General features: G+C 38.2%; 1 protein-coding gene and 1 long non-coding RNA gene across 2 annotated transcripts in view; both read right to left on the bottom strand.

Annotated features, from left to right (window-relative positions):
- LOC147544142 (uncharacterized) overlaps nucleotides 1-13,245 on the bottom strand; it is a 100,824-nt gene that overhangs the window by 11,752 nt on the left and 75,827 nt on the right. The gene's annotated exons all lie outside the window — the stretch shown is intronic.
- Nucleotides 7,949-11,366, bottom strand: LOC147544144 (uncharacterized). Its single transcript, XR_015223713.1, has 4 exons — nucleotides 11,241-11,366; nucleotides 11,057-11,098; nucleotides 10,292-10,335; nucleotides 7,949-10,157 (listed from the first exon to the last, which is right to left on the bottom strand). It is a non-coding gene; the product is annotated as an uncharacterized LOC147544144 (long non-coding RNA).

The raw sequence follows: 13,245 nt of genomic DNA, 5'->3' as shown, positions 1-13,245 counted from the left end.
AAATCCATACATGAAGGTGTTGTCATCCCAAATTCTTGTCGATAGTCTCGAAGACTCTTACGGGGTTGATTACCCTCATGTTCATAATCCCTACGACCATATCTATGACTTGTCTGACCGACTCCATGCATTTGACGGTATTCACCCATGGTCATCCGAGGTCGGTTAGGTTCAACTCGCCTATTCCTATCACTAGTCGGACCGTTCATATATAAGTTTGAGTAGTCCTGATGACTTGTAGATGGTCGACTAGTGTTGGAAAGAGTTAGCATAAAGTCATTCTTCTTTTTCCTTCGCTTTTATGTCTCTTTTGGCTCTTTTTCTGAAACGGTGCCTAAAAAGATAAAAAGATAAGAAACTACAAAATAAATAAAACAAAAAACTTCTAAGAAGCAAATAACACTAAAACAACCAAACGATATCCTAACTACTAAACCTATCCTCGGCAGCGGCGCCAAAAACTTGATGCACCGAAAAGGTTGCACACCCAAGCGGAGGTATCAAGTAGTAATCTGGCAAAGCCGGGATCGATCCAAGGATAGGAAGGTACTTTGGATATCGAAGGGTTATATCCCTCGGTCTAGATATTAAAAGCTAACTTAGACTAAAGAGGAGAGAAACAAGGATAAATTGGGGGTTATGATATTGAATAAGAAACAAAAAAAACAAAAAAAACCTACTAAACAAAATATGTAAACGGGCGAGAGAGATTCGAGAGAAGTGTAGGAGGAACAAGAGTCGGGAGGCAACAGGAGTCGGGAGACAAATATGTGAGCGAGGTGTCTCTAAGTACTACGTATATCCGGAGATCATACTTAGTCAAACAAACGTCTAAAGTCTAAACCTACGACTATATGTAGTCCGATCTAATATTTCAAAGTATAATCGATGTTCGACTCCTAAAGTAGATGTCTCTAAGTACTACGTATATCCGGAGATCATACTTAGTCAAACAAACGTCTAAATCGGTTTATCCCGAGTCAACGAAAGTGTTGTCTAGTCGCCTAACTATGTGAAGTGCATGACAAGACACATGAAATTATGACTTATACTACGATCGATATCGAATACTTCGTTTCGTCTATTAACTATGCGAAGTGCTTGACAAGACACATGAAAATACGATCAAAACGATAATCGAAATAAATGAACATCAATTTATAATCAATTTATTGTATCACGGGTATCTTTAGTTTATATACTCCATGTGGGCAACAGAATGCAGGAAATGATGATCAGATAATGACAAAAATAATAAATTTCAAATCCAATTACAAGTTACACATAGAGACTACTTGAATTATGTATTTCTCTCGACAGGAATCAGATTTATAAGAACATTAGAAAATATCACAACAAAAGAAGAAATAAACATAAGAAGAAAATAGTTGTTGGAGTGAACATATACTTATACCCCAAAATTGTTAGTGATCAGACGATCTTTCCTGTGGAGGATACGACAGAAGAAACAACAGCAACAGCGTCAGTTGTGATGGAGGAAGCAGGTGGATTGAGGGGCTCCCTGATGGAGGAAGAAGTATCATCATCATCATCAGGATCGTAATTAGGGTCCAGGAGCGATCAATAGATCCCCTTCCTTTCTCTAGACACGGCTTGCAGGCGATCTCGATCGTTATCCATCCCAGAGCCAGTCCTGCAATGGCGATAACTGCAGTCGTCACTGCTCCCATTCTCTCCCTCTCTTCTCTCTCCAGGTAATAGGTTATCTAATAGGACGGGCATAACTAAATAGTAGTAGGTGAATTGTAAAAGGGGTCCGTGGGTATATAGACAAAAAAAATCTTCAAAAAGGGTTTAGGGTCCAATCTTAACAAAAGATGGATTTTTAGTCCTTTTGCTGTTTGGTCTAAACCACAAGAATCTCATTCTTTGGACTTGTTGTTTGGTAGAAACATCTAGCATCAGAAAGGGAACCTTTGTTCTTAGATTTAACATTCTTGCCTTTTCCTTTGAACGCAGGTTTCGTCTTCTGCCTTTTGTTCTCTTAAACCACAAGAATCTCATTCTTTGGTTTCACCTTGCTATAAATTGCTCGGCTCCCTTAAGCATTGCATCAAGCTCCTCTTAGGGCATATTCCTTCCATTCATGCCGTAGTTCATCCAGAATAGATCAAACCCTTTATGAAGTGAACAAAGGATGATATCGTTAGCCGCTTCTAGGCTAATCGGATAATCTAGCTCTTCTAGTTTCGCAATGAGTTCAATCATTTGTCGAACATGAGGGCCTACTGGGTTTCCTTCCTCGAGGTGCAGTCTCACTAATTTCTTGGTGGTTTCATACCTTTTCATTCTCGGCATCCTTCGGATTGACTCCACAGGTTGTCGGCTAATGGTGTGACCTTCCATGTCAGAGGGTTTCACAAGAAGAGTTGCCTCCATGGCTGCCTGCATCCAAGAAGTTATCGATTCTGGATCTGCCATCTTTTGATTGTCCTTTTGATGCTTCACCTTTTCAGTAGTCGAGATAGAATCCAATTTTGAAATTGAATAGTCTGAGACATCCAACTTGTTTTCAAACCCGTTATCCAATATTTGAAGTATCTGTCGATTCCTTCCTTCATGAATAGAGTTGTTCAACACCTCCCTTAGGTGTGATTCAATGTTGAACTCGTTATCTTGCGTCATATTAAAACTACACGAAAGAATTGCAAAGTTTTAAAACTCGTTATTGTTTTTCGGAAAAATTCAGTTTTCCCACATTATTCAATATAAAATCATCCTTGATGAATAACGCAATTCCAAGATCCAAGTTCTTCGAAGTAAGCGGACTAGGGCCCTGCCCTTAACCCCGTCGTCCTAGGTGAGAGAACTACTTCACTGATCTATCCTTTTGCCTCGAGTATCCAGAACTCTTTTGTTGATCTCGTTGAGAAAAACTATTTTGACGCGTAGACCTCTGCCATAAGTCTACCCGCATTGTCCCAAGGTAGAGATGACACCCTATTGAGGCAGACCCACCATCACGAACAAGGGCTCAAAGGATGTCTTAGTCTGGGTAGGCATTTTTCTCAAAATTACTTTTAGGGACTTTTACGTTTAGTCTGGTATGCGTTATAGTAAACTATTTGACCTAACTAACATCCACGACATAAAGCATAAATAAATGAGTAAATGCGCGCGAGAAAATAAATCAAGCAGACATGGATCCTAGTATGACCCCTAGTCCTAAAAGGTCTAATCTTCTTAGCATTTCGCCTTTTGTTTCGCCTTTTGGTTCGCCAAAATCGACATCTTTGAACCTCTATTGATTTCTCCCACTCGAATTAAGATCTCCATCCTTGAGCTTCTTCAATGGACTTGTTGACCCTAAACTCTAATTACAAGACTCTAACGATACGCAGATCGTGTAAACTTGAAATTAAAATTATTACAAATCGCACCCATCCGTGCTTTAAAACAAGAATGAAAGAAATAACTTTCTATGACCATACTAGTTCCCGCATTCACATCACATGCATTAATATAATATTCAAGGCTAACAATTATATATGCATGATCATCTGGGAGATACTTTTGTCGACATCTATATGTCACATTACGGACCTTAAGTCTAAATTCGAAGAATTCGACTAATGGTGCGTTCCGGTTTTATCTATTATAATTTCTAAAATCAAGTTCAAGAAAAACTCCGTTTGGGCTTTTGAAGAACCCGGATCAATTTTAGAATTATATGGTTTGACTCCTAATGATTTCCAAAATCAATTTTAAGAAAAACCCGTTTCGGGCCTTCGGGTGACCCAAAACAATTTCGGTAATATTTGGGTGGGACCGGGAGAATAGTTTAGACTTTCGTCAGAAAAACTCCCACTCGGGTCAAGACCCGTAAAACATCGGCCCATGGACCTAAGTCAAATTTGGAATAGCCCGAGACATCCATAGGTCAAGGCCCAACATGTTGGTCCGGCCAAAAAGAGACTCTAGTGGTGCATAGGTCCGTCCCATGCTCGGTTCGGCTCAAGCCCGAGAGCTTTGGGTCGTGCCCAGCATGTTCTGGCCAAGACCAGACACGTCTAAACGCATCTCTGTCTCGGCCTAGGCATAGGACGAGTCTGGCCTAAGGTCGAGCCTTTGGGATGTCTCGGACCAAGTCCGAGACTCCCTAGGCCGTCATAAACGCATCCTAGATGCCTATGGCCTCTAGTCGAAGCACCTAGGCCATCTCAGACTTAACCGAGATGCACTCGGGTTCCCTGAACGCGTCCTAGACGCGTCCTGAACTCAAGATGCATCCGTCTTGGACTTCTGGTCCGAGACGTGCTTGATTGCTTTGGGGTGCGTCCCAGAAGCGCCCTTAGCATCGAAGGATGCTTCCTTCTCGATCCCAGCCCGAGATGGTCTCGGTATTCCTGACCGAGACGCGTCTGGCCGGGATGCATCCGACCAGATTTTAGAAACTTCTAAATCTCCTTCTTTTTATTTTGCTTCCAAAGTTGCTATCCACACTTTTAGTAACTTTTAAAAACACCCAAAATTTGTTTTGAACGATTTCTAAAAATCAATGAAGAACAATTCTTTTGAAAACACTTTTTTTCAGTACCGAAATCAATCATAATCGAATCTTTTGAAACTCTTTTCAATCATCAACTTTGAAATCAATTTCACATTCAAAATCATCAAATTGAAGCCTAAAAGACTTTTAGGCATAACTATCTATCTAATCAATCATGGATTAGTCCGAAACTTAGCAAAAATTAGCTATGTGCAAGCGGCTCTGATACCACTGTTGGGTTGTGGTGTCTTCTAGTGTTTTAAGAGGAATTTCAGATATCTCATGTCTAACACTAGTAGGTCCCAAGATCATCATGCATAAGCTAATAATTAACTAAGAGTTAGAGATTACCTTAATCGCTAAATTTTCCCTCGAACTTTTCCAATGGAATGTGAAGACCAAGAGATCCAAGTGTTGCTCCTCTACTCAAGACACCCGAATGATCAATTTTATCTCCCACCTTGTACCTAGCTAGAACTCCACTGGTGGTTTGATTAGAAGAACACCTTCTTTCTTTTGACTAGTTAGATAGCTTGGGAATTAGCTCACTTTCTCTCTCTACTTGATGTTGTAGATTAAGAAAGCTTCTTGAGAAATTCCACACCTTATTCAAATCCCCGAGATACATTATAAAGAATCCTAAGTTAGAGTCCCACCCTAATTAGATTTCCCAAAAAGTCTTTTTGAATAAGATTAACGAAATAGTCGAAAATAGAAACTATTCCCCTAAGATGTGGCCGCCCAAACCATGCCCAATTGGGCAGATCTAACCGGCCCCAATCCGGGCCCAAAAACTTCACTTTTTCCCCCTGCCCAAAATCCCTTCTTTCGGGCCTTTTGTGTTATCTTTGCCTAAACTTCTCTTAGGCCTATAAGACATGTTTATGAGACTCTCCCATGATTATATGTCTCATCCAACTAGTCATATCATCCGATCAAATAAACATTCTTTTGTGTAACTCGATGTAGAATCTGGTCGAATTTAGCCGCGAATTACTTCGTAATTCGACGATCGTAGTTGGTTCTAGCTAAACACTACGACCCCTAAATCGTCCGGACTTGATGATCTTCTTCATCAATTGTCCTATCCGACAAATTGCTCACATTGCATCTTTGGTTGAAGGACATCTCCTTCACTTTTCATCTCTGTTCTTCGCAAAAGTGATCATCATGCTCCCAGGACTCAATAGGTTTTTATAAACTATATTTTGAACCTCTTAAATGCAAAATGACTAGAATACCCTTGATGTACTTTTCTCTCTTAGGTCTCCTTAGCTCATTTCCTTAGATAACTCTATGTCTTGTCATGAATATAGACATAGCTTATTAGAATTCAAACACAAAATGGACAAACTCATCGAAGTTAAGTGACCTAAATGTGATGTTTTCACATCACATCACTAAGCCTTTGGTACACTTCTACCTTCCCATATGGACTTAAGGTATCGGCGTTGCTTACATGATCCCCTTGGCCTTCTCGCGAATCCCAGGGAAGACCTGGTCGTATTTGAGCCAGGACAAGACTTAGGCGTCTAGGAAAATCATGCAGACCCCCATTTTCGAGCTTGAGTGACAGACCTCCTTCAGATTCGACCTTCCTTCCTAACGTGACGTGGGTTGATCATAGGTTTTTGGTCTTCTCTTGACTCACTGATCTTAGTGAAATGATGATCATTGTTTGTATCATCATTTCCTACATATGGTTCGACTCAATTTCGAAAAAATTATATATGTGGAACCGGGAGAAAAAGAGGAAAAACTCTCACTCGAGTCGAGACCCGAAAATCTCAGTCTGCAATCCGAAACTAATCTCGAAATGGCGTGGGACAAGCCTTGGTCAAGGCCTGAGCCACTCTCGGCCTAAACCCTTGACTTGGTCTCGGGCAAGGCCAAGACATGCTTTGGCATGGATCGAGCATGCTTTGGCATGAATCGAGCATGCTTTGGCATGGATCGAGCATGCCTTGGCCTAGGGCCAACACGTTCTGGGTCATGCCAAGTGCATCTTGGTATGGGCCCGAACATGTTCTGGCCCTATAGGCCGAGAAGCATCCCTGAACTAGGCTGGGACATTGTCCTCTGGCCCAGATACGTCCTAGACGCGTCTGGTCGAGGACGACCTCGTAGGGTGTCTCAGACTCCAAGCCCGTCATGAACTCAGATTTGCTCCGAGCCGCGCGCGTCTGGCCCGGTCACGTGGCATGACAAGAAGCTTTCTAAAAAGATAAATTGTTGTTCCACCTACTAGATTAATGATTCAAAATCCGAAATCCAAATTCTGAAAACTTTTCCCAAATTGTATAGAACTTTCGATCCTCCCTTGAAAACACTCTTCAAAAACCTAAAATCTAAAGTCTAATATATAAAAACTCTTTCAGATCAATTTGATTAATCATAAATCTTTTTCAAAACTAGCCAAATTGATGTTTGAAAATCTATTCGAACTTATTAATCTAACTAAACGAGTCAGAATTTAGTCCGTCTAGTTTAAGTTAGGATGTTTAAGAGGCGCTGACGCCACTATTGGGTTTCGTAGTCAACTAGTGTTTTAAGCGGAATCTTAGATGTCTAGTACATCTAACACTCTACTAGGCTCACATGCAAAAACTAAAGATGAACTAGAATAGGATAGAGATTTTACCTGAGTCGTTTTTCTTTGAACTAAATACGATGTCTTTATCCCGAATATGAGAACTCCAAATTCCATCTCCTCTACTTGAGACCCCCAAGCAAGTGAGTTGATATCCAGCCTTAAGAGTCAGTTAGGAGCTTATTCAGAGTTGAGATGAAGAACTCTTCTTCTTTGACTCAATAGATTGGTTGGGAGCTTTTTCTTTAAAATTTCGATTAAACCCACACCTTTTCTGTTCTACTTTGACCCTTATATAAAGACCCTAGGGTCAGAATGGGATTCAATAAGTACCACAGAAAAGATAAAACTCAAAGTCCCAATCTGAGCAGGATTCCCAGATGGGAGTTCTGTGCCACCTAGGACTCCTTCAAGTGGCCGGCCAGGCAGCCCCTTTAGTGGGTTGGGTCTGGCCGCCTATAGCGTATTGTCGGCCATAACATGGTCAGACCCTCTCTCTTGATCTAATCCTTCCTTTCGTATTCAGTTTTCCCTATCTTTGTCTATATCCTACCCGAGCCTTTCGGACCTGTCAAATTAATCTAATTGAACCGTTTGCCTTGTTCCCTCCAGTAAACTCTCTCTGATCAAGCACCACTATTTGGTGTAACCCGTTGTAGGATCTGATCAATATTAGTCGTGAATCATTGAAATAATCTGAAGATCGTAGTTGGCTTCTAACTAAGCATTACGATCCCTAAATTGACCGGACTAAATGATCTTCTGGATAAAGTCATCATTATCCTTCATCGCTACCCGCCATCTCGCCCGAGCCCAAATTTTTAGAAATTTGGCCGACATATTCTGCATAATAACGTTTTCCATTTGCCCGATAATACATATGTATATATTATGTATTATATTCACATATATTATACTCCAATATATAATACATTAATACATATTGATATGGCGAAAAACCGTTGGTGTAATGGTTGTATGGTAGTAGTGGCGAAAGAGACAAAGATCCGGTGGAAAAATGTATAACACTTTCTTATATTTTGACTTTACTCGGACATTGTTAAATATTTTTAAAGAGCGCCATAATAACAACATGACCATATATTTCTAATGAGCATATATATAATAAAAGAAACATAAATGTATATATTATATGTATATTTACTAGATATTACCCGTGCCTCTGGCACGGATGTTGTCGTCGAACATTTTAAGTGTTATAAAGTGGTGGACCTGCTATAATTAAGATTAACTTACCTTCATGTTACACAATGGGGTTTTTGTTATCGAACATAATAAATTACTAACCTCTTCCCATAAACGAACCTACCCCAGCATTTCGACTTTAAAGCTCCAAAAATAAAGATTAGAATACAAGCAAATTGGACTCCTCCCAAAATTACAAGTGGTCGAGTTTATGATAATTAAAAGAACTCTGATCAAATTGAGAGTTTGTACTGCAATATAGAAAGTGTGTTAAAAGTATTCAGAGAATGAGAAAAAAATTTCATCCCCGTTGAAACAAAAAATTTAGAACAATATACTAATAATCATTACCCTATATTCAATATTAACTCACAGTAGTTAAGTTGGAATTGCCTTTTTCTCATGAGCAGGCAAATCCCGAGTGTGCAGAGAGATTCCATATCCATGAACTTACTAACCCAAACCCAGAGACTCCCATTGGAAGAAGTTAACATTCTCCACAACTATGAATATTCTCGGGACCATTTATACCCACAAATTTTGCCATTAAGGAGACAATAATTGCGTTGCAATATAAAGGTTGTTAACCTGGAGCTTCCATTTTGATGGGATTTTACGTCAGGTGTCGACCTCATTATTACAAATAAGAAAGATAATGATGATGAAGACAAAAATCAGTTGACGTAAGAGATTCTTACCTTAGGAAAATAAGCGCTCTTATTCCCAAGTGCACCAAAAGGAACAGGAAGAAACGATGGCAACTGAGACATTAGTTATTCTGAGGAGAGCCGACCCCAGGGGCGGACCCACGTTGGGGCCTATGGGGTCACGTGCCCCCAGGCCCCGAGCGGATTCCGAGTAATACATGTCTTTGATTTCGAAATTCTTAGGGTCAATTTCACGTAAAATATGAGTAATTGTTAACCTTTAGCATGAAACAGTAGTTGGCTTGATGGTGTGTTAAGTTGTTAGATGCAAAGGTTGTGTGTTCGAAACCCTCCAGCCACAACCATTTTAAGTTATGGAAATTTTCTTTTTGCCCCAATTTTCTTTGACGCTAGCTTAATTTGGCAGTTTTTATTCTCTATTCAACTCTTCTTCCTTGATCAAAATTTTTTGTTTGCAAAATTGGTAGAGTTATTTACGTCTTTATATTACTTTTATGCCCTTGTCATAATTCATTTTTATGTATATTTTTTAACAATATTATTTTAAAATCGCTCTCATCTCTCTTCATCTCTTTTCGTAATTTCTTTACAAAATATAGATTATGAGGCTTTTTTTTTCAAAATAAAAGGTCTTCTTGTTCTTTTAATATATAACTTGTACTTATTTGTTTTTGTATATTAACTTAATTGTTCATATGACTAAAAAAACTTAATTATTCATACAAATTATTTGTAACTAGATTGTAATCAAAGCAACTCACGGTTAGCCGTAGTCTTATTAAATGAGTGTCGCTATGACATATAGAGATCATTGGCTTGAACGATATTTTCTTTTTTTTGCAATTCACACTTATAGCTCGGTTTGGTAAAGTTTGGTAAGAGTTCGTCATTTGTGATGGTATTGGTTTTTTTACTGTTTCATATAATTAAATGTGCCCCCACAAGAAAGAATTTCTGGGTCCGCCACTGGCCGACCCACAAATTCAAAATAAAGAGGCATGTCGGCAATACCAATTTCCGAATCATACAATAAAGGGACTTTAGAATATTGTTTCTCATTGCCTCTTATAAGAGTATTACGCAACATGGCTTAGAAGGAAATTTAGCAGACAATACCTTTGTCAACACACGATGCAAGAAAATGTGTTTTTTCATCTTCATTTATTAACCAATGAACAATAACCTGCAAATAAAGATAAAATTTTTGAGAGATTTGGCGACGGAAGCAGCTCAAGACTGGTTTCATTATGAAATGTCTGAGTTTCGATATTGAAAATGTTTGATTAACATACACTTAAACATCTGAATAAATCATACCGAGATAAACACGATCATGAAACACTGCTCTGCTTCACTGAAACCTGGTGATTAATTAATAAAGAGAACTCAAAATTAAGAACACTGAACAATAAAAATAAACGACGAAGAAGAAAAAACAAGATACCTTCATGAACTTGTAATATTTTAGCAGTTTTTCGAGCATAATCAAGACAAAAATCTTTTATGGAGTTTCTACAAGTATGATAAATCCCACCAACAAGATAGCTCAACATAATTTTGGCGCTTGTAGTTGTATGTGCGTCGTTTCTTCTCAACATGTATGGTTTTTCAGTTTGTTGGCTTGTTTTGTTTCAGATCAATCACTTTCAATAATGATACAAGATCTACTATCTATATTTATCAATTACTAAAGATCAGAGTATTGAAGAAATTGAAAGTAACTCAAGTGATCACCATGAACTATATAAGCTGAGACACGACAATGTGTACTTATCCAATTAACAACAAAAAAAGAGATGGATTGGATTACATAACTGAAAGCCCGTTTTACCAACCTCTTTCAACTACAAAATTAGTAAATTAGGAACATTAAACCCTAAATCAATACCACTGTCCAAAAAACCAATGATAATGAAATGGTTCTGAATCTAAAATTTATAAAATGCTACCATAAATAAAAATAGAGGAACGCCGGTAAGATATCGATGTTTAAATATATCTAAAAAACATCAAATTAATAATGTAGGAAACTCTATGTTATGATAATTTGATGAAATTTTTCGAGAAATTAGAAGGTCGTACCTTATTTACGAACACCAATACATAAACCTTTATTGCTCCAGCCTAAAACATAAAGAGTTCAATAAATAAGATACAAGTAAAGATGTAGATGTTAATATAAATGAAAAGAAGAATACAGTTCCTATGCTAAAAATTGAATCAACGGCGAGAGAAGAACATGGATCATCATTAGATATTTTTATACCTTCAGAGAAATAAAGGACTGTTGATTTACTAAGGTGATTACAAGCTTTCTTACGTATTTAGAGGATTGAAACTCGTGGATAGTAATAACGAAGAAAGGGAAAATGAAGAGATAAAATACTTTTTCTGAATTTGCCTGGGAAGTGGAGGGGCGTAACGTCAAAGAAAGAGAAAATCGTAGGTAAGAGACGAAGAGGTTTGGGTGATCAAGACCGTAGATCTGATTGAAGGGTCCTAATTCATTTTAGGCCGGATTATCTCAAGTATTTTACTTAAAAGGGTTATTTATTTTGTCCTAATCAGCTAGCATTTATTTTGTCCTAGTCACCAAAAACAAGTCTCGTTTTGTTATATAGTTTAAAAAAAAGATAAGTCCAAATGAGCTCTCTCTTCGGTAAAGTGTAAGCTGATGTTTTTTTTGTTGAACGTAAGCTGATGTTTTTAATAGGTCGCGACTTTGGGGAATAAAGAAAATTCTCCGAGGAATAAAGAATTAGTCAATAAAAGTTGATTGAGAGGGCATATTCTTCTTTTAATCCAAAAATTGACTTGATCAAACATCGCCCCCTAATCTTCATCTTCTCTCTCTCTCCCCCTCTCTCTCTTTCTCTCTCTCCCTCTCACCATCTCTTTCACTCTCTCTCACCATCTTTTTCACTCTCATTGACTATCTCTTTGTCGTTCTCACTCTAGATCTCTCTCTTTCATTGTAGATCACTCTCATCTCTCTCTTTCATTGTGGATCAATCTCACCTCTCTCGTTGTAAACATATCTCTCTGTAGATTAGTTTTTTTTTCTCGCAGTCTTTATCTCTCTTTCTCGCAGCCTCTATCTTGTCCTTTCTCTCTTGCAGTATGTATAGATCTCTCTGTGGAGATCACAGAGTTCGTGGCCACGAAATGTTTTGTATCCACGAAACATTTTGCATCCACGAAATGGTCAGGGTCACAAAACGTTTTGTGTCCACGAAATGTTTCGTGGCCACGAAATACTCGAAGGGTTTCGCCAAAAACCCTCATCGAGGTCTGGTTCTGGCGAAGGGAACACTTCCTTCGTCGGAACAGTGTCTGTGTGTGAGAGGGAGAGAAAAACAATGAGAGATCAAGCAAGAAACAATGAAAGATTGAGAGAGAAACATCGAGAGATCGAGAGACATAGATAGGGAGAGCAATAGGGACAGATAGTGAGAGAGAGGGTAAAAGTAAGTGAGAGAGGAGAAGAAAGGAAAGAGAAGAGGAGGAAATGGTAGTCAAAATGGTGGTAGTGGAAAGTTGTGGTTGTGATGGTGATAAAGAAGATGAAGATTAGGGGGTAATGTTTGATCAAGTAAATTTTTGGGTTAAAAAATAATATCCCCCCAAGAATGTACAGAAAAACATGGATTCCCAAAAGAATTTATTCCCCGGAAATTATTCTTTATGCCCCAAAGCCGCGGCCTTTTAATGATGAAAATAATCTGAAACTCTGACCACCAAATATGTAGGCTTGGACGGTTTTTGAACTCTAACATTGTTAATAATAATCCGTTTGAATCCGCCATATAATCATGAAGACAATTCTAATTCTAAAAGCCAGCCAACCCGGTGAAGGAGTAAACCTATGGTTAATTGACTTCGCCTGGTACCCACCCATAATTACAATTTCCAAATAAACATTTGTGTTTGCTTCTTACACAAAAAGGGGTAACAATATATTATTATTATTATTATTATTATTATTATTATTATTATTATTATCTATTATACAAAACACATCAATGTGATTAGGACAAAATTAATGTAAATCAATGTGATTTGTCAATTGGCAATCTGACTAGGATAAAATTAATACATTTTCCAGCCAAGTAGGACAACCACTATACAAAAACAAATAGAGCCATCTATTTTCTTCTCCAACACTGAATCTGTCCGTCCATTCTTCCATGTCCCTTCACTTACTATTTTCAATTAGAGCATCTCCAATGCAACACTCAACAAAAACTCAATTAATCCAATGTGTCAAGTAT

This window comes from Eschscholzia californica, unplaced genomic scaffold (genome assembly GCF_041429995.1).
Source record: "Eschscholzia californica isolate CP2 unplaced genomic scaffold, dmEscCali1.0.p SCAF_4, whole genome shotgun sequence".
Lineage (NCBI taxonomy): Eukaryota > Viridiplantae > Streptophyta > Magnoliopsida > Ranunculales > Papaveraceae > Eschscholzia > Eschscholzia californica.
This window is presented reverse-complemented; position numbering and strand designations above follow the sequence as displayed.